Below are 19,321 nucleotides of genomic sequence, written 5' to 3'. Positions count from 1 at the left end.
GATTCACACTGTAAACTGGAGAGATTGAGGTCAGTAACATTCACAGACAAGAATCAAAATGATGAAAATCACTTTGTTTAACTCTTATGTGCTGTTCAAGGTCTTTTGAGACCCCAAATGATGTTTGCTGAAATAAAAACAAATGTTCCCTTTATCTAAATGACATGAGACTTTGTACGGTTGTCAACACTTGGTGCTATTCTTTTATATATAAAATTTATATTCTTTTTATATAAAAACCTATTTAAAAATATATTTTTAATTAATACATTTTATACATTTACAAAATATCATAAATCCTTCAAAAAAACTACATAAATGTAGAGTAAAAACATTAATAAATGACACATTTTGTAACAAAATGTCGTTTTGTTGGCTGTGTTCTCTGGAGAGCCGAAACAGCACGAGTGTCGTCCCCAAACGAACAGCACATAAGAGTTCAACAAAACACTTTATACTCAATATCTCATGATGAATGTGTTCACATTATATTTTTTAGATTCTTCATCTTAATGATTTGTTTGTAAGATGATCTCTCTTCCTCTGTTTGTCTCTTTCTAGTCTTTATAACTGTGACATTACAGATGTTTCTTCTTTAACTCAGTCTTTGACAAACACAAAAGCTCTGCAGTTTCTAAAACAGCTTGATCTGAGATATAATAAGATTGGAGACTCAAAGCAGAAGCTCATTGATGTGCTACGAGACTCAAACTGTAAACTGAGGTGAGTAAACTTCACTTTGTGATATTAAAGAGATTCATTTACCTCTGATATGTGAACAAATATATACTTTCAGATATTAGTGAAAAGAGTTGATCAAATGATCATCAAGCTTTATTTCAAAGGGTTTGTGTCAGAATGAAATGTAAAGTTGATAATGTTGAACACAAAGGAGGAAAGAGAAGAAAAGCAGACTGTCACAGCTTTCTACAGCAACAGCTGCTTTATTAATGAGATCAGTAATAGTGAATCATTCGAGTTTGAAATAGATTTGTTCAGATTGTAGGAAAACGCTGGTAAAATCAGAGCAGATTCAGCTTCAGCTCACAGTCGTCCAGCATCACATGATCAATGTCTCTGTCTCTTGTGTGTTTTTACTTTGACAAGCAACACGTCACATTACTTTACACTTACTTTCTGTAAGAGATAATGAACCTCCAGCCGCTTGTTATCACAGAATAAACCCGACAGGGTGATCAGGACTTGTGTCCTCCTGAAGAGACTTATTCTGTGATAACATCCGGCTGCATCTGCATTATCACACTTATTATATGCTTTCTTGACACACAAGTGAAGAATTAGACACAATTTAGATTCAGCTAAACACTTCTGCTCAGTTAGCAACAACTTGAACAACAAGACACACTTTGAACAATGTCTCCTCAAGTCTACTATTAACAGGAATCTCCTGCGGTTTGGTTTGAGGGTAAATCCAGTCAGTAACTGAGGCACAAGCTAATAGCAGTTGTGTTTGAATGAAACGAGTGAGAGCGCGGTGCTGTGATACGAGAGAAGTCAAAGAAACGCCCGACTCAAATACCGTATGACTGTGTGTTATTCTGCTGCTAATGACACACACCTAATGAATAACACACCTCCGAATGTCACCACTGACCAATCAGAATCCAGTATTCCAGCGAGCTGTGCAATCATTTCACTTATTTACTGAGACCAACACAAACATGTTTCAACTAGAGACAAACAGCTTTAACTAGTGACACATTTAACTGAAAGATTTGTGTTTCAAGACAAAATCACATTTGTGTTTGTTCCCTGTCATTTATTATATTTGCTGTACACTCGTTAGTGTGTGTTTCTCTTTATATTGACTCAATAGAGACACAAACAGACAAACATATGAATGGAATTAATGTATTAAAGCTATAAATGTATTTAAAACACAAATACTGTTTTAGAAATATCTATGCACTTTTTAACTCAATTTTTTTCTCTCCTTACAGTGTTGATGAAGATTCAAGATTTCCTCATATACTTCAGAGGAGGAAGAAGCTCAGATGAGTCTGTCTGTCTTCAGTTTAATAATATTTCTATTAAACTTATTCATAATGATTCAAATGTTTAAATGTGATTGTCAAGTGCAGCACTTACATGTGTCAAGATATAAAGCAAATCTACAATGTGTCAAATTTCCATGTTACTTAAAACATGTCCATGATCTCTCTTACATTTTCTACACATTGTTATTCTATTTAATTCTATAGTAAGTAAGCTATGTGTCTGTCTGTTGCTAGCAATCACAAATCCTCTCATTACAACAAACAAAGCAGAAACACAGTGTCAATAAAAGCTGGATTGTGCAGTTTTGACAGATGAATTGATTAAAACGGGAGTTTTCACACACAGTGTGTTTGTGCTGAACTGACTGACAGCTTCAGTGTTTAGAAATGCTGCGCCTTTTACTCCCTGTTTGTCTCATTTTATTCACTTTTTGTCTCATTTTATTCACTATTTGAAGAAAAGGTTGTTTTTATCAGACTTTGTGTCTTTTCCTACAGAAGTATAAACAAGTTAAAATTGTGCTTCTCTTCATTTTCATGTAATTCTCAACAGTACTTTTAAAATACATTAAAACAGTTTATTAAAAACAGTAGTTCTGTGTGTAATATTTTCTCTAATCATTTATTTAAACAGCTTGGTGTTGTCTGTTTTCTTTGTCTTAGATGTAATGTTGATGTTAACAAAATCCTCTTCAATGATCTGAATTCAGGAAATCACATTTTTAACGTGGCGTTAACTTCATTAGACTAAATGGAGTAACTCATAACTGTGCAATGTCTTTGGAAAATTCTTATTATTTTGTCAAATCTTATAATTTTCCACTTTATGATCATGCGTATTGAGTTAGATATTTCAGATTTTAAAGTCCATTAAGGAAGCCAGAGCATTGGAAAGTATATACCTCTCTATTAGGGTGTGTATTAGATTAGATTTAATTAGATTGTACTTTATTGTCATTGCACATGTACAAGGCAACAAAATGCAGTTAACATCTAACCAGATGTTAAGATCTATTAATGCTCACGAAATAATAGACACAATTCACATTTAAATGTAAATTTTACTTGTAATTTTAATTCCTCTTTTATTTCACAGTTTTCATTTTCGTTTTCATTTTCCAAAGACAGCTGCATGCAAATTCTGTTAATGAGTGGGTGTGGCTTAATTATGCTGTTATATGGAGGAGCTAATGGCGGTTATGGCCAGCAGAATTAAACCAGCTAGCAAACATTTCGGATGATGATGATGATGATGATGATGATGATGACTTCATTTTGCTTTGAGTTGAATCTATCTTGGATACACTTGGATATTTTGCAGCCGTCACAAACTCCGATGTCGATCATCGAGTTGTAAATAATCTTAGTGAGGTTGTGCAGTGCCTTCAAACAGCAGATTTTCCAAGGTATGACATCCAGGGCCGTATTAAGACGGTGCCCCTTTGGCACTATGACGCAAATCAATTTCTCAAATGTAATTTATTAACTTGTCCAACTACCGTATTTTTTGGACTATAAAAAGGGTTTAAGATGCGTTTTCTCTTGTTTGGTGGGTGTGTCAGAACTGCAGTTTAATTAATGAGCTCCTTAAGTATAATATATACATGTACTCACACACACACACACACACACATATATATATATAGAAAATCCTCTGAATCAATCTCAGCTCAAGAAACACATTTTATTTAAGTTTTCAGTTCTGCCTTTCTCTGGGAATAGAGTGGTTTATTTGTGAAGACAAAACCTGACTAATAATATTAATTCCCCGCCGCTTGCCTCAAGATTTTCTATTTTATTCAATTAATGAGTCAAATAATGTAAAATACTTGACGATGCTTGACATTTTGTTCTATAATGCACATTAAACACACTGATGCAGAAAACACACATTTTGAAACAGTGGTTTGTTTTTCCATGTATGTTGGGCGGCACTTTGGAGCCTGTTCGCAACTCGGTTGATTCAGATCGGCACTTCGGAGTCTGTTCGCGACTCTGTTGATTCAGATCGGCACTTCGGAGTCTGTTCGAGACTCTGTTGATTCAGATCGGCACTTCGGAACCTGTTCGCGACTAGGTTGATTCAGATCGGCACTTCGGAGCCTGTTCGCGACTCGGTTGATTCAGATCGGCACTTCGGAGCCTGTTAGCGACTCGGTTGATTCAGATCGGCACTTCGGAGTCTGTTCGCGACTCGGTTGATTCAGATCGGCACTTAGGAGCCTGTTCGCGACTTGGTTGATTCAGATCGGCACTTCGGAGCCTGTTAGCGACTCGGTTGATTCAGATCGGCACTTAGGAGTCTGTTCGCGACTCGGTTGATTCAGATCGGCACTTAGGAGCCTGTTCGCGACTTGGTTGATTCAGATCGGCACTTCGGAGCCTGTTCGCGACTCGGTTGATTCAGATCGGCACTTCGGAGCCTGTTCGTGACTTGGTTGATTCAGATCGGCACTTAGGAGCCTGTTCGCGACTTGGTTGATTCAGATCGGCACTTCGGAGCCTGTTCGTGACTCGGTTGATTCAGATCGGCACTTCGGAGCATGTTCGAGACTCGGTTGACTCAGATCGGCACTTCGGAGCCTGTTCGCGACTAGGTTGATTCAGATCGGCACTTCGGAGTCTGTTTTTATTATCGTGTGATGGTTTGTAGGTGTCCAATCTGTCGATGAGTCAGGGGCATGTTCAATTTCAAAACGGTGCGCAACGTTTTGCTACGGTTTCCGTGATGAACGTCATGTTTCCTGGAAACGGCGTGCACCGGTGTGCAACAGGGTTTAAGATGCGTTTTCTCTTGTTTGTTTGGTGGGTGTGTCAGAACTGCAGTCCAATCAGCAGCAACATGTATAAAGCACCCGGTCTTAAAGTGACCTCGCACAATGTCTTCAAGGAAAATAATGTACAAATGTGTTCGTTGCAGCTCGGTATACGCAACAACTGAGGATATTAGAAGACATGTTTGTCGTAAGTTATATTTTAAAAATATAGGATATCAACATAATGATGTAGTTGTTTATATTTTTAGCTTCATTGCAAGTGTATGACATTTGGTATAGAAATAAACAGTGGTAATTAAGTGCTTTCCTAAAAATGAGAAGGAAAATACAGGGTATTAAAACCGTATGAACTACAAATAAAGTCAGTATGTGAGGCTTAATAGATGTGTTTTAATCTGAATTAGGTAAGGAAACACAAAGAATGGCCTTCTCAGCTGCCATAGTTGCAACTCTTGCATCATCAGAACAGTGTGTTCAACGCATCACCGTTTCTGTTTAAAAAACGTTGTGCAACGTATGTTTTCTTCTGTCCTGATGTGAGAGTTATGAGAGTTGCCCGCTCCAATATGGCGGCGACGTTGACGTGCGGTCGAGCGGCCAATGAGGCGTCTAGGTATTTATATGTCTATGACTGGCTGGACACCAGTGGATAGACCGCCTACGTCATTTCCGTTTCGCCGCTAATTTCCGTTTTCACCACTGGATGGACAGCAATTTTATTTCCTATTTTCACCTCTGGATTGAGATATATTTATTTTATATTTTCACCTCTGGATAGACAGCATATTTAGTTCTCACCTCTGGATAGACAACATATTTAGTTCTCACCTCTGGATGGACAGTATATTTATTTTATATTTTCACCTCTGGATAGACATATATTTATTTTATAGTTTCACCCATGGATAGACAGCATATTTATTTTCTGTTTTCACCAGTGGATAGACAGCATTCTTTGCAGGCTTAATTGCACACGTATTTTCCGTATTGTCCTTACTCTTATGACTTAAAATATATAATATAAAAACTGTGTGCAAATTGAAATATTATCTTTATCATATCTCTTTACATAAAACAATTCTCAATAATATACTTAATATTATTACATCAATAATTCATGCAAACTGCATTCACAAGAACCACCTTGAAAATATATATTGTTCAGATCATATCACTATTTTTTGTGACCTAAATTCAGCCTAGATCAATGGACTATAACGTTTTGTCAATACTACAGACTTGTACATGTTAATTGACCACAGTTTTTTGCCTTGCCCATTTGGATATTCAATTCTTCTTTTTTCTTTTTTTTGTAAATGTAACCACTTCTGTTTTTAAAATATACGTAGATTCACATGATCAGACAATTTACCAAACAATCCAGATCAAATAAACACTTCATGGTTTTGCAATATTTATTTGAAATTACACAATCTAATTAGTAAAATTTGTCAAATCTGACCATCAGGATGAAGATGCCACAGTCAGGCTCCTTAAGGTTGTGAGGGAAGTCCCTATTTCAAGAGAAAATAAAACCTGAACAGTTCCAAATAAACTATTGCACACTGTGCACACCACACCTCATTCCTGCCCCCTAAAACTGGCAGTCTGGGCAATGCTCACGAAATTCAGGGTCTATATAAAACCCTCGCAGGTCTCCACGTCTTCCGTTTCCACAGTACCCCACTGTGTTTGAATTGCACAGCGGGCAGTGATACCGGCTGCAGCACTCTGTGTATTTCTGTATTGGTGGTAGCTCCGTCCCTTTACCCACACTAATGTGATTTGCCTTAAAGAAGAGGGTAGTATTAATAGACTGTTTACGTAATAAGTATAGTGACACATATGAAATACCGGTAGTACCTTATAATTCATAAGAGTTAAAATCCAATTAATAACTTTAAAAAAAAAAGAAAAGGAATTGAACAATGTAGGTAAAAAGTTGTGTGTGGTAGATGGACTGTAAAAAATTGTGTAGTAACAAAAACAAAAAAAAACTTATATAAATGCTAACATTCTCCTATACAAAATATGTAAAATGGTTAATGGACTGCATTTAGGCTATATAGCACTTTCGACAGACCCATGGCCACCAAAGCGCTTTAAACATCATCATAAACATATTAAACATCAGGCATTTACACCTGCATAGGGAAAAGTACTACTTCAACTAAAAAACAAAAAAACATAGTTAGCTAACAAACTCTCGTGTGCATAGACAACCTAGCATTTTAGACTATTCTCTACCAAGACTGTTCTAAGAGATCTCGTTAACTGGGTGCAATCTTCACACATCCAAGTGAATAAAAAACATGTTTACAATATTAAATCATACCACTCAAAGAACTATTTAATTGGAAAATCTATTGTAGCAACCTAACGTTAGCTCTAGAATTGAGGCACACCAGAGTTCACTTATACCTTTAAAAAACACGACACAGTACCTTGAAAACAAGACGTTTTTTTTTTAACTAGCTAGTTTGTGCATTTGAATTCTGACATGACCTATAAATCATCAACAGTTTATTATTTTTTTTCTTACCGCTGACATCTACATGGCGTGTTAAAATTGAAAAGTGAATGACGATACGGAAATGACGTCTGCTGTCCATCCACTGGTGTCCAGCCACTGGTGTCTAGCAAGAAGTGAGTCTGCGGGGCTGCAGCTGGATGCCTCTCCTTCAGTTTGGCGGTTTTCTGAGGTGAGTAGTTTGCTATCTTCACGCAGTTGTAAAATCCTCTTTACACCTTTTGTTTTGAGCGAACTCTTTACATAGAGAACTGTAAGATGTGTAAATACTCTGATGTTATGAATGCGGTAAATAACATTAGAAATGTGTTCAGGTTCATAAGGACAAATCACAATGTTTGATAAAGATGTGTTTCTCTCAGCAAACAGTCAGAATAAAGTGAGCTGATCTGCTGCTGATCCTGAATGTCTTGTTTAATGAGTGTTTATAGTCTGAGACTCATCAATATTATCAGCTGATCAAAATCCTCTTTATTTCATGATAATAGATCCTGTTTTCAGCTCATTCATTACACTGATGACTTCAGATCTGTTCATTGACACATTAAGATCATTTTATTGCTGTCAAGATCAGAAAACAACACGGTTATCAGTTATTGTGACATTACAAACTATCATAACAGCATTTATTCATTAGTCTGTGATAAACCATGTTTCATATAAAACACAAAACTAAAACACATTCAGTTCAACTCAGTTCAGTGGTGCTTTATTTTTACCTTGCAAATTTGTTAAATTATAGAGTGAAGTTTTCCCTGGAAACCACAATTGAAAATTTGACATTTTTAAGTGTTAAAACAAGTAGTTCATATACATTTTAGTTTTATATTTGATATATTGTCTAAGTTGACTGTTTTTGCTCCATTTGGTTAATGAAAACGCTTCTCTGAGCAACACACAGCAGTGTTTCGTTACTGAAGGATTCGTGTTTGTGAATTTTGAATCATTTGAGTCAATGATTCAGTTCTCCATTTATAAAGACATGCCCTGTGTCTCAATGTTCATACTATCATCCTAAATAGTGTGTGAGATCAGAAGAAGTGTAGAGAAATATAATGTAGGAACCAGTTAAATGTCCTTGTTAGTTTTTATCATATTTAGTCAACCTTATCCTGTTTAGTTTTAGTCGACTGAAAGTCTCAACATTTTAGTCTAGTTTTTGTCAATGAAAACTTGACATTTTAGCAGTAAGATTATTATTAATTAACCGCACAGCAGGATTAAGTTTGGCAGCCATTTTTTAATTCAGTCTTAGTTTTACTCAAATGTATATTTTAGTAATCATATTTAGTCAACCCTGTCCTGTTTTTGTTTAGTCAAGTGTAAGACAATGAAATGTATGAGCATTTTAGTCAGGTTGTGTAATGGCTAAACCCATCAGAATTATTTTTGCTCTAAATTATAATCGTAAAGTTTGTTGTTATTTGAGAAATGTACTTTTGTGTTTCAGGTATTGCTCTTTCACTAGTAAACACAAAGCAACAGAATGTGGACTCATACACATGGTTTATTTAATCTCATGTAATGTGCTGATTTATTAGGCTTTTTATTATATAAAATAACACCAAAGACTTATGCACTCAGTCTGTCTATAATATGAAAACTGGTGAAACAAAGAAAAATATGATAACAGTGAAATCCCTAGTAGTTATTCCAGTTATTTCTAAATTGCAGCATTGCATTGTCAGTGACAGCATTTGAAGATTGATTTATAAAAATCATTTCAGGTTTAAGAAGTGTTTCAACATTGCATCAACTACTGATGAACACATTGATTTTATTTAAATAATCACTCTGTTGATTATTTAACCATGTGTTATTGTGTATTTGGAAGATATTTGTCTTTCAAACACATTAAAACACACAAATTCACAAACTTTTGTCATCTGATCCTCTTTCACCAAATATATTTACTTGAAGTACCCCTGGGATTAAAAAAATATATTTTAATAATTATCACATTTGCATGTTCATGATTCTCTGATGTTGGTTATGTCCACATGACATGCAGGTAAACAAATGAAATGTTAAACTTTTTTAGTAAGATTTTATTTTATTTTGATTGGTTTTAAAATTATTTATTTTAATGTATCATTTTTTATGATTTAATTAATTAGCTTTTTATTAAAGTCACAAACCCTAGTTTGGGAAACCTTGATGTAATTTTTAATGCATTCCATGTTAATAACAACAAATGGAATATATATATTTATAAGTCATGGGCCGGTATGAGATTTTGATGGTATGATAACTTTAAGCAAACATAACATGGTTTCACAGTATTGTTGTTACAGCTCTGAAATGATTGAGAATCATGAGTCAGTTCGGGAGTTCGGAGCGAGTTCGCGGATCATTTGAGTCAGTTCGGGAGTTCAAAGCGGGATCGCGAATCATTTGAATCAGTTCGGGTGTTCATAGCGGGATCGCGAATCATTTGAGTCAGTTCGGTAGTTCGTAGCGGGATCGCGAATCATTTGAGTCAGCTCGGTAGTTCGTAGCGGGATCGCGAATCATTTGAGTCAGTTCGGGAGTTCGGAGCGAGTTCGCGAATCATTTGAGTCAGTTTGGGGATCGTGAATCATTTGAATCAGTTCGGGTGTTCGTAGCGGGATCGCGAATCATTTGAATCAGTTCGGTAGTTCGTAGCGGGATCGCGAATCATTTGAGTCAGTTCGGTAGTTCGTAGCGGGATCGCGAATCATTTGAGTCAGTTCGGGAGTTCGGAGCGAGTTCGAATTATTTGAGTCAGTTTGGGGATCGCGAATCATTTGAGTCAGTTTGGGTGTTCGTAGCATAGACATATAAATAACTAGACGCCTCATTGGCCGCTCTGAGCCGTTGCTGCGATACGATCAACGCCGCCGCCATGTTAGTGAGGGCAAGACTGCCTTAAAAATACATGGACGTAAACGGGGAGCTGCGGTTTTTTTCTGAATAAAAACACGATAACGTTCACATTTATCAATCGATTTCAGGTTTGTGATCTACGTGCAGTTAAAAACTTTGCCTCCAGTTATTTAGTTAGGTTTGGAAAATTATTAATTTTCGTAAGGAATTGTGATAGCTCACATTTGTCTAACTTCTTGATTTCGTTGATTATTTTCGGTTTTACAATTCTAATGTTAATTTAGTATAACTGTGACATATGCATGTAATTTAATTTGAATATACATTAAATTAAATTAAGTTGTTTTATTGCTTTCTCTGTGTTCAATCCTAACATTTTTATTTCTTTTTTTCTCTCTTTCGTGCCTCAGATCAGAACACAGCTCATTCCCTTTGAAATTCTGTGATAAAATCTAATTAATACATCTTTAATCACTAATAATTTACTATTGTTGAGAAAATTTAATAAAACAAGTAAATACAAATCAAAAAGTGACACTATAGCCTACAGATGAACTCATATAATAACACATGTAACTGATGAGGCTATGGATCCAGTGAAAATGAAAATATGAACTGATACAGTGCACATTAGAAAAGTGATATGTTATATTAAAAAGTACATGTAGTTCAACTTAACGTAAAGTGAATAATATGAAAAGCGAGTACAACGCTACAATAACATATTCGATAGAATAGATTTATAATAGTATAAAATTATTTGTATAATATGAATAATACCATAATAAATAACTGAACAACAATAGGTTAACAAAAGAATAATATGTAATATCAAGGGTGGAATAATACAGCATAGACAAAAATGAAGAATAAATTAATAGAAAATTAAAGAGTAAAAAAAAATTAAATGTAATTTTAAAATACTATTTGTGTAATAATTATTAATCAAATTCAGACACAATACAAAAAAATTGTGGACATGAGTTCCAAATTGTGTTTAATTAATGAGCTCCTTAAGTATAATATATACATGTATAATATATACATGTACACACACACACACACACACACATATATATATATATATGTTCTATAATGCACATTACACACACTCATGCAGAAAACACACACATTTTGAAACAGTGATTTATTTTTCCATGTATGTTAACACATATAAATGTCACACAAAATCTCAAAGTATAGTTATTTTTATCACAGACCAGAATATGAGATGCTCCCCTCAAAAACTTGATATTAATCAAAATTAATAATAATTATAACAACATCACAATGAGTTTATCATGATATTGCAGCTGGACTCACTATGAGTTCCTGTGTTTTTCATTTCTAGGCTATTTACATCATGTAGTTTTTGTGTAAAGACACGCACAGTCCATTATCAGCATTAAACAGCCTGTGCAAAGCTTTTTAAATGCAGTCTATAGTATTAGAATATGAGCTGGTCATTGTGTCGATTCATTCAGGGCTGCTATGGGTTTAGTACAAACACAACACTAGTCTAGGGAGGAATAGTCTTGTCTCTTGGAAATGCAGAGAACAGCTTTCCTCAGCTTTCCTTGTCCTGTTTGCAAATGGCTAAAAGGGAAGAAAAAAAGAATACATAGAATCAGTTCACAGTTTTATGAAAAGCAATGAAATCCTTATAATCAAGTGATGATAAACTTAATCAGTAACACTTTGAATAACGGCCCATTAGTTAATATTAGTTAACTACTTTAGTTAACATGATCTAAGCCAGAACAATCCTTCTACAGCATTTATTAACCTTAGTGGATGTTCATTTCAACATTTACTAATGCATTATTTAAAACAAAAGTTGTGCTTGTTAACATTAGTTAATGCACTCTGAATTAGCATGAACTAACGATGAAAAACTGTATTTTCATTAACTAACATGAACAAAGATGAATAAATACAGTAATAAATGTATTGTTCATTGTTTGTTCATGTTAATTAATGAATTAACTAACATTAACTAAAGGACTAGTATTCTAAAGTGTAACCACTTAATCTTTGTAAATAAGTAACGGTAGTGAAATTAAAGAGAGAAGCTTTAGCTCCATCATTAATCTAGACAGTCAGAGGGCTCACTCTGTATATTGTGCTCATAACACCATTTAGTTTATTATATAAACGGCAATATAAGTTAAAACGTAATAAGAATTCACTTAAACTTTGAATTCTTAAAGTCTCATCTTTCACTGCTAACTACGCTAGCGATATTATTAATCGTCTGACACTGCTGGTTAATTAAGCTGTCAACATAAAGTTAAAAATGACCAAAAAACATCAGAGGAAGAACAGCTGAGTCTTACCTGTGAAAGATAACACCCCGAGATCTGTTTTTATTATCGTGTGACGGTTTGTAGGTGTCCAATCTGTCGATGAGTCCAGGTATGTTTTCTTCTGTCTTCTTCTTTTCTTCTGAGTTACGAGAGTTGCCCGCTCCAATATGGCGGCGACGTTGACGTGCGGTCCAGCGGCCAATGAGGCGTCTAGCTATTTATATGTCTATGGTTCGTAGCGGGATCGCGAATCATTTGAGTCAGTTCGGGAGTTCGGAGCGGTTTCGTGAATCATTTGAATCAGTTCGGGAGTTCGGAGCGGTTTCGTGAATCATTTGAGTCGTTTCGGGAGTTCAAAGCGGGTTCGCGAATCATTTGAGTCAGTTTGGGAATCGCGAATCATAGCTGTATATGGATATCCATGCGTGTTTAGGTACAATATGTGAACTCGTATTTTTTGTTTTAAAAAATGTGTTATTTTTAAAAGAATAGGTTAAAAAAAAAAAAACTTGAAAAAATATATATTTTGTTTTTGAGCAACATACAGAATATTAGAAACAGAATTCGTTTTTTTTCTTTGATTTGTTTCCTAAAAAGAAAAAAATAAAGACTGACATCTTTATTTAACCTAAATCTGTTATTAGAGTTATTTAATTTGTTATATAATTAATATACATATAATTTATATAATTTCATATCATTTAGTTATATAATAATAATCATACACATAATTTGATTTAATAATAACCCAATGTGAAGCAAAAACAGAATGTTCTGACAAGCTTTGTGAAATTATATATATATATATATATATATATATATATATATATATATATATATATATATATATATTACTCTTTATATTTTTTATGTCAATATGGTAGAATATTATCCTATACATCAAGTTAGGTCAAAAGTAATCTAAAGTAGTCTGATTAGATTACCTAAAATGTGTAATGTAATGGATTATGTTACTAACTATAATTTTTGTCATGTAATTTGGAATCAGTACCGGATTACAGTTTATATAGCGAGGCTATTTTAGTTCCCTCACTCCACAACAATCCTTTCAATTAACAGTATTTAGAAAAGAACAAGAATTAAGAATATAAGAAGCTATAGCAATACAGACGACAAGCCAAAACAAATTAATTTAAAACAAAACGAAACTGAAACCAACATTGGTACAGTGATAACACTTAATGGCACAGATTTTACTATATATTTAAACTGCGCAGTGTTTATGTATTTTATTATGGTAATGAAGAGACTGCATTGTCAAAGTAACTGTGGGATTATATTATATATATTATATATATTGTGCAGGATTATATACACATTATGAACAGAGCAATGTAGGGATTATATACACATAATGAACAGCAGCAACGTGAGAGCTGTGGTAATAAATACAGTTGGATTGAGTGTGCAAACATATTGTTAAACAATGTATTCTATGCAAAATAACAGTAATGCAATGATATTTTTATAGAAATAGTTTACTGTGCTCTGTACAGAAGTACTGTGAGGAGTGCAGTAAAAGAGCAGGTGCAGGTTAGATTGGTGTTGTGGAGTTCAGAAGTGTCACAGTCTCGGGGAAGAAGCTCTTCCTGAGTCTACTAGTGCGAGAGCGTAGTCTCCTGTAACTCCTGCCGGATGGAAGGAGGATGAAGAGTTCATAGTGAAGATGAGAGGCATCCTTGATCATGTTTCTTGCCCTGCCCAGACAGCGCTTCTGATAAATGTTCTCGATGGAAGTTAACTGGGTGTCAGTGATCCATTGAGCAGTTTAAGGCTCCGTAAGAAGTAAAGGTGCTGCTGTGTCTTTTTGACCAGGGTGGAGGTGTTTTAGTTTTCTCCACCCGCTGGAGTGCTTTGTGGTCAGATGCAGAGCAACTGCTGTGTCATACTGAGAAGCAGTTTCTAATTTGTCAGGTTTTTAATGATATTTGTTGACTCAAACGGTTTGAGTAAACCTAATTTGTCAGGTTTTTAATGATATCTGTTGACTCAAACGGTTTGAGTTAAGTCACTTGTCAGGTTTTACAGTGAAGGGTGGTCTGATGATCTTAATGAGCTAACGCTCGTAATCTTCATCGATGTATTTTCTTTCCTTGTTTGTAGCGTCAGTGCGTAATGTTACACATCTGAGCAATTAAAAAATGTGAAATCTCTCGAGGTCCACCTGCAATTTACAAATATGGATGAGTGCAGACCTTCAGATTTTCTGTGTCAATGAGCAGATAATGGTTGTTCACTCAAAGGTCCTGAATTAATTAGTTTTAATAATTGTCTTTCCATTTACTGTTTTTTTCTTCACTTATTGCATTATCTATGTTCTTGATACTTGAAGGTTACACTGTTGTTACAAGTTACTCCTGTTGTATTAGCACTACCAGTGCACTAAATGTATAAATTAAATAAGTGTTTTTCTATTTAATTTTGTACTTATTGTCTTACCTGTGGTCTTGATAGTTGTTTATCTAATTACCTTTTATGTGTTACACTGCCCCTTTACTGGTTTTATATACCTTACTGTAAACTGTACACATTTACCTCAATGTGATGCACAAATAATGAGATACAGAATTGATCAATTTTGTCATTTATTGTTGTAACAGGTGGTATGCAATATGCATAACAATGATAATGCTGTTCATGCATAGGCAACATTTAATGTAAGGCTGTGAAAACAATTAATAGCATCCAAAATAAAAGTAGTTTATTTAAGGTACATTTCTGTATATGTATATAAATGCACATACATACACGTGTATATCACCCTCTTCACATGAACCCTGAGGTGATCTATCTGCCGTGTTTCCTCCACATCTTCTGCATCCAGCTGCGTCCTCTGGTGAATGCAGGTATTTTCACTTCTGCACACACGAGTCCAACACTGTCTCTGTCACATCCACCATCTGACAATACCAAGTCTCCAGGTAATAGTGTTTGTAGAAGGGAAATGTCTGTGCTCTAGCTTTGAGATTTGATGCTCTTTCAATGCGAATTTCAAAGCTGTCCACAATAACTGCTACTCGATTGCCCAAATTCTCTAGAAACTGATGTAGCAAGGAACTATTATTGGAGCAATATCATCAATAACATTTGAGTTGAAGGAATCAAGGAGAAGATCAACAGAGTCTGCAGAAATGCTTGGTGTTAAAGATATAGCCTCCATAAATAGTTCACTTGTGTTCTCGTTAATGCATCTCCTTCTGACAGAGACAGATCTAGATTCAGTTGTAGCAGAGATCAATATATCAAAGAAAATACAGAAGTGATCAGATAGTGCTACGTCTTTAATAACAATGGATGAAATGTTTAGACCCGTACTGATGATTAAGTCTAGAGTGTGTCCATCTTTGTGTGTGTGTCCATCACACGCTGAATCAGGTCGTATAACACTGATAAATGCATGTAATTCACTAAATCTATCATGATCAAAGAACCTTTTGTGTTGGGATATATTTATATCTAATGTGGTTTGATCTGTTGTCTTGACAAACAGCTTGGACATCAGCATGTATATTATTAGATGTATGTGGTCAGTGTATCTTTTAGTAGTTTAAAGTCTTATTTTTTTTTTCTTCTGCTTATATGAACTAAACATTTTTACTTCCACACCACACAAAATGCCATATAAAAATATGAGAGAGCACACAGTTACAACAAGTGATCTGTTCTGGATCCATAAAGCAGTTGGAGAATCTGTGAAATCAGTCTGAGAGGAGAAACTATTTGATCAGACACGAAGAACAAACCGACTGAAGACAGTTACAGGAGAAACCAGAGTCAAAGACTCTCAGGATCTCACGATCAAACACTGCTTTAACACATTTTTAACATCTATATTAGGCTCAGCTTATTTCTGTTGAACATGACAGCATTGATCTCCAGGAAGCTCAGAAGAGCTGATGATCTTGTGCATCAATGCTGAATAAATAGAGGGTTATTTAGCTGACAGGAGAGTTTGACTTCACTTTACTACAGAGCAGCCTCACATCAGCTCATCTGTCTCATCTCTCATTACTGATCCAGTTTGTCTCTTCATATCTGTGGACTGAAACCGCTCAAGATGTTTGACACAGTTTGGTTCTGGTTGTGTTCGTGGCATATGCTTGGTGAGTTTGAAATGTGTATTTTCTTCTCTCAAATATGTGTGTGTGTTTTTCTAAATATCCTTTATATAAAAACAGTGAAGCTCAAACAGCAGCAGCTTTAGTTTCAGTCGTGACGTGATTCTCATCTGAAGAGTTTTCTGTGTATGAATTCAGCTCAAATCAACTTCAGTTCCTGTGTCGGCAAATGGGTTTTATTCAAAATCACCACAAATGTTTTTTTCGTTTTGTTGTTTGGATATTATTGGTACAAGATTTACATTTCACACTGTTTACTTCAGTAAACCTTCACCTTAATCTGTGACAAACTCTGTTTGTGTTTGTTCTTCAGGTGTGTTTCTGATTCAGATGAAGTGAAGTCAGTGTCTGTGATGGAGGGAGATTCAGTCTCTCTACAGACTAACACTGAACTACAGACAAATGATGAGGTATTCTGGACATGTGGACACTCAGAGACTCGTATAGCTGAAATTGATAAAGACACTGGAAGATTCTCCACATGTGATGTTCTTGATGTGAGATTCAGAGACAGACTGAAGCTGGATCATCAGACTGGATCTCTGATCATCACAAACACCAGAAACACAGACTCTGGACTTTATCAAGTGACCATCAGAGAGAGAAGATTGGCCACATACAGATTCAGTCTTACTGTCTCTGGTGAGTCACAATTACATTTGTGTCATTTGTGCTGACAGTTTTCATAAAAAGATTTTCATGAACCAAATCAAAAAGCAATAAAAAATATATTTAAAACATTTATTCAGAGACCATAAAAATGTAAATAGTGCTCAGTGCAGTATAACTTCAGAATTATCTTTATTATCAGTTAAAGTATTTTAACACACCTAACACGTGTGTGTGTGTAAAAATCACACAAATCCAATATACAGACACATCAACATTATGAAAACTTTTTAAATGAATGCTTAATGTAATCACAAAATATGGTCACAAGACAGACATGCAAGAAACAATGAACTTACGTAAATTATATTGCTATTTTAGATTTGGGTTTGATTTGACATCAAATTTGATCTGTGAGAAACGTTTCAGATCGTCTAGGCACGCACAGCATAAAAATATCATTATTACATAATATTATTTTATGAAAAACATAGATAATGAGGTAAAACACTTACTCTGTGTTCATCTTCAGTTCTCTCTTCACATCAGTTCAGTCAGTGTACTGTTTGAGTGCATGAATTACTCCGGGATATTGGTTTGTCTGAACTCAGAGGGAGTGTCAGCCACATTAAAAAAGCTAACAGCTTAAGTCATTTGTGGATTAATGTGTATTGGAGATGCAAACCATTTAAAACGATTCAGTTTGATTTGGTGAACTGGTTCATAAAGATCCGGTTACATTGAATGATTCGTTCACGAACCGGATATCACAAACTGCTTCGTTTTGAACTCTCTCTCACAACAGACACAGAAGAGAAGACAATGATGAATAAAGTCGTAGTTTTTGCTATTTTTGGACCAAAATGTATTTTCGATGCTTCAAAATATTTTAACTGACCCTCTGATGTCACATGGACTACTTTGATGATGTTTTTCTTACCTTTCTGGACATGGACAGTATACCGTACACACAGCTTCAATGGAGGGACTGAGAGCTCTCGGACTAAATCTAAAATATCTTAAACTGTGTTGTGAAGATTGTTGTGTTTGGAACAGCATAAGGGTGAGTTATTAATGACATAATTTTGCTATCTGGGTGAACCAAGCCTTTAAGTTATTTCTGGTCTCTCCCTTCTCACAGCAGTTCAAATCTGTGAGAGACGGTTAGGCTCGTTAGGCGTGCACAGCATTTAAATATCGTCATAAAGTAAAATTATATAAAAAATACATGTAAACGAGGTAAAATACTTAATTATGGTGTTTTCCTTTGATAAAACCAAATTCCCCGTCTTCTTCCCATCGTGAGTGAAATAATATCTCTCTCTTGGAGAACAGCACATAAATATCTCTATAAATCAATATAGTGTTATTAAATACATATTTTAAATGAAATGAAAACACTCACTTTCAGAATTCAGAAAATAACTGACATCCTCGTCTGTTCTGGTTCGGAAGAGTATAATTGTTGAATTCAGTGGTTATTTTGTTTTCTTTGTGCCCAAAATACATTCTCATAGCTTCATAGAATTACAGTTGAACCACACATGGACTGTTTTACCAATGTGCTTGCAACCTTTCTGGCTCTGGGAACATTTCAGTTATGCTGCGATCTATGGAGAGTTAGAAAGCTTTCATGTTTCATTAAAAATATCTTAATTTGTGTTCTGAAGATGAACAAAGGTCAATTGTTCACCTCTACTGTTAAATAAACAAACAACCGTTCACACAATCAACAGCTCCTGCAACCCATCCTGAACACTTCTCCAATCAAGCACTCTCACCATTCTCACCTCCTGCATCCCCCCTCTCAGGTGGGGCACCTGCAATTCAGATCAGCGAGGATGTGGTGCGCCAGGTCTTCCAGAAGCAGAAAAGGAAAAAAGCACCAGGCCCAGATTGTGTTACACCAGCCTGTCTGAAATCCTGTGCTGACCAGCTGACCCCATCTTCACACAGATCTTCAACAGATCGCTGGAGCTGTGCGAAAGTCCCTTCATGCCTCAAACGCTCCACCATTATCCCCATCCCTAAGAAACCCAAAATTACAGGACTAAATGACTACAGGCCTGTGGCTCTAACGTCTGTAGTCATGAAG

At 35.3% G+C, this 19,321-nt stretch overlaps 1 long non-coding RNA gene across 1 annotated transcript; it reads left to right on the top strand.

Annotated features, from left to right (window-relative positions):
• Window positions 1–541: 541 nt before the first annotated feature.
• LOC113040477 (uncharacterized) lies at window positions 542–8,961 on the top strand. Its single transcript, XR_003275256.1, has 3 exons — window positions 542–723; window positions 7,373–7,497; window positions 8,776–8,961. It is a non-coding gene; the product is annotated as an uncharacterized LOC113040477 (long non-coding RNA).
• Window positions 8,962–19,321: the final 10,360 nt, after the last annotated feature.

Source organism: Carassius auratus, chromosome 22 (genome assembly GCF_003368295.1).
Source record: "Carassius auratus strain Wakin chromosome 22, ASM336829v1, whole genome shotgun sequence".
Taxonomy (NCBI): domain Eukaryota; kingdom Metazoa; phylum Chordata; class Actinopteri; order Cypriniformes; family Cyprinidae; genus Carassius; species Carassius auratus.
This window is presented reverse-complemented; position numbering and strand designations above follow the sequence as displayed.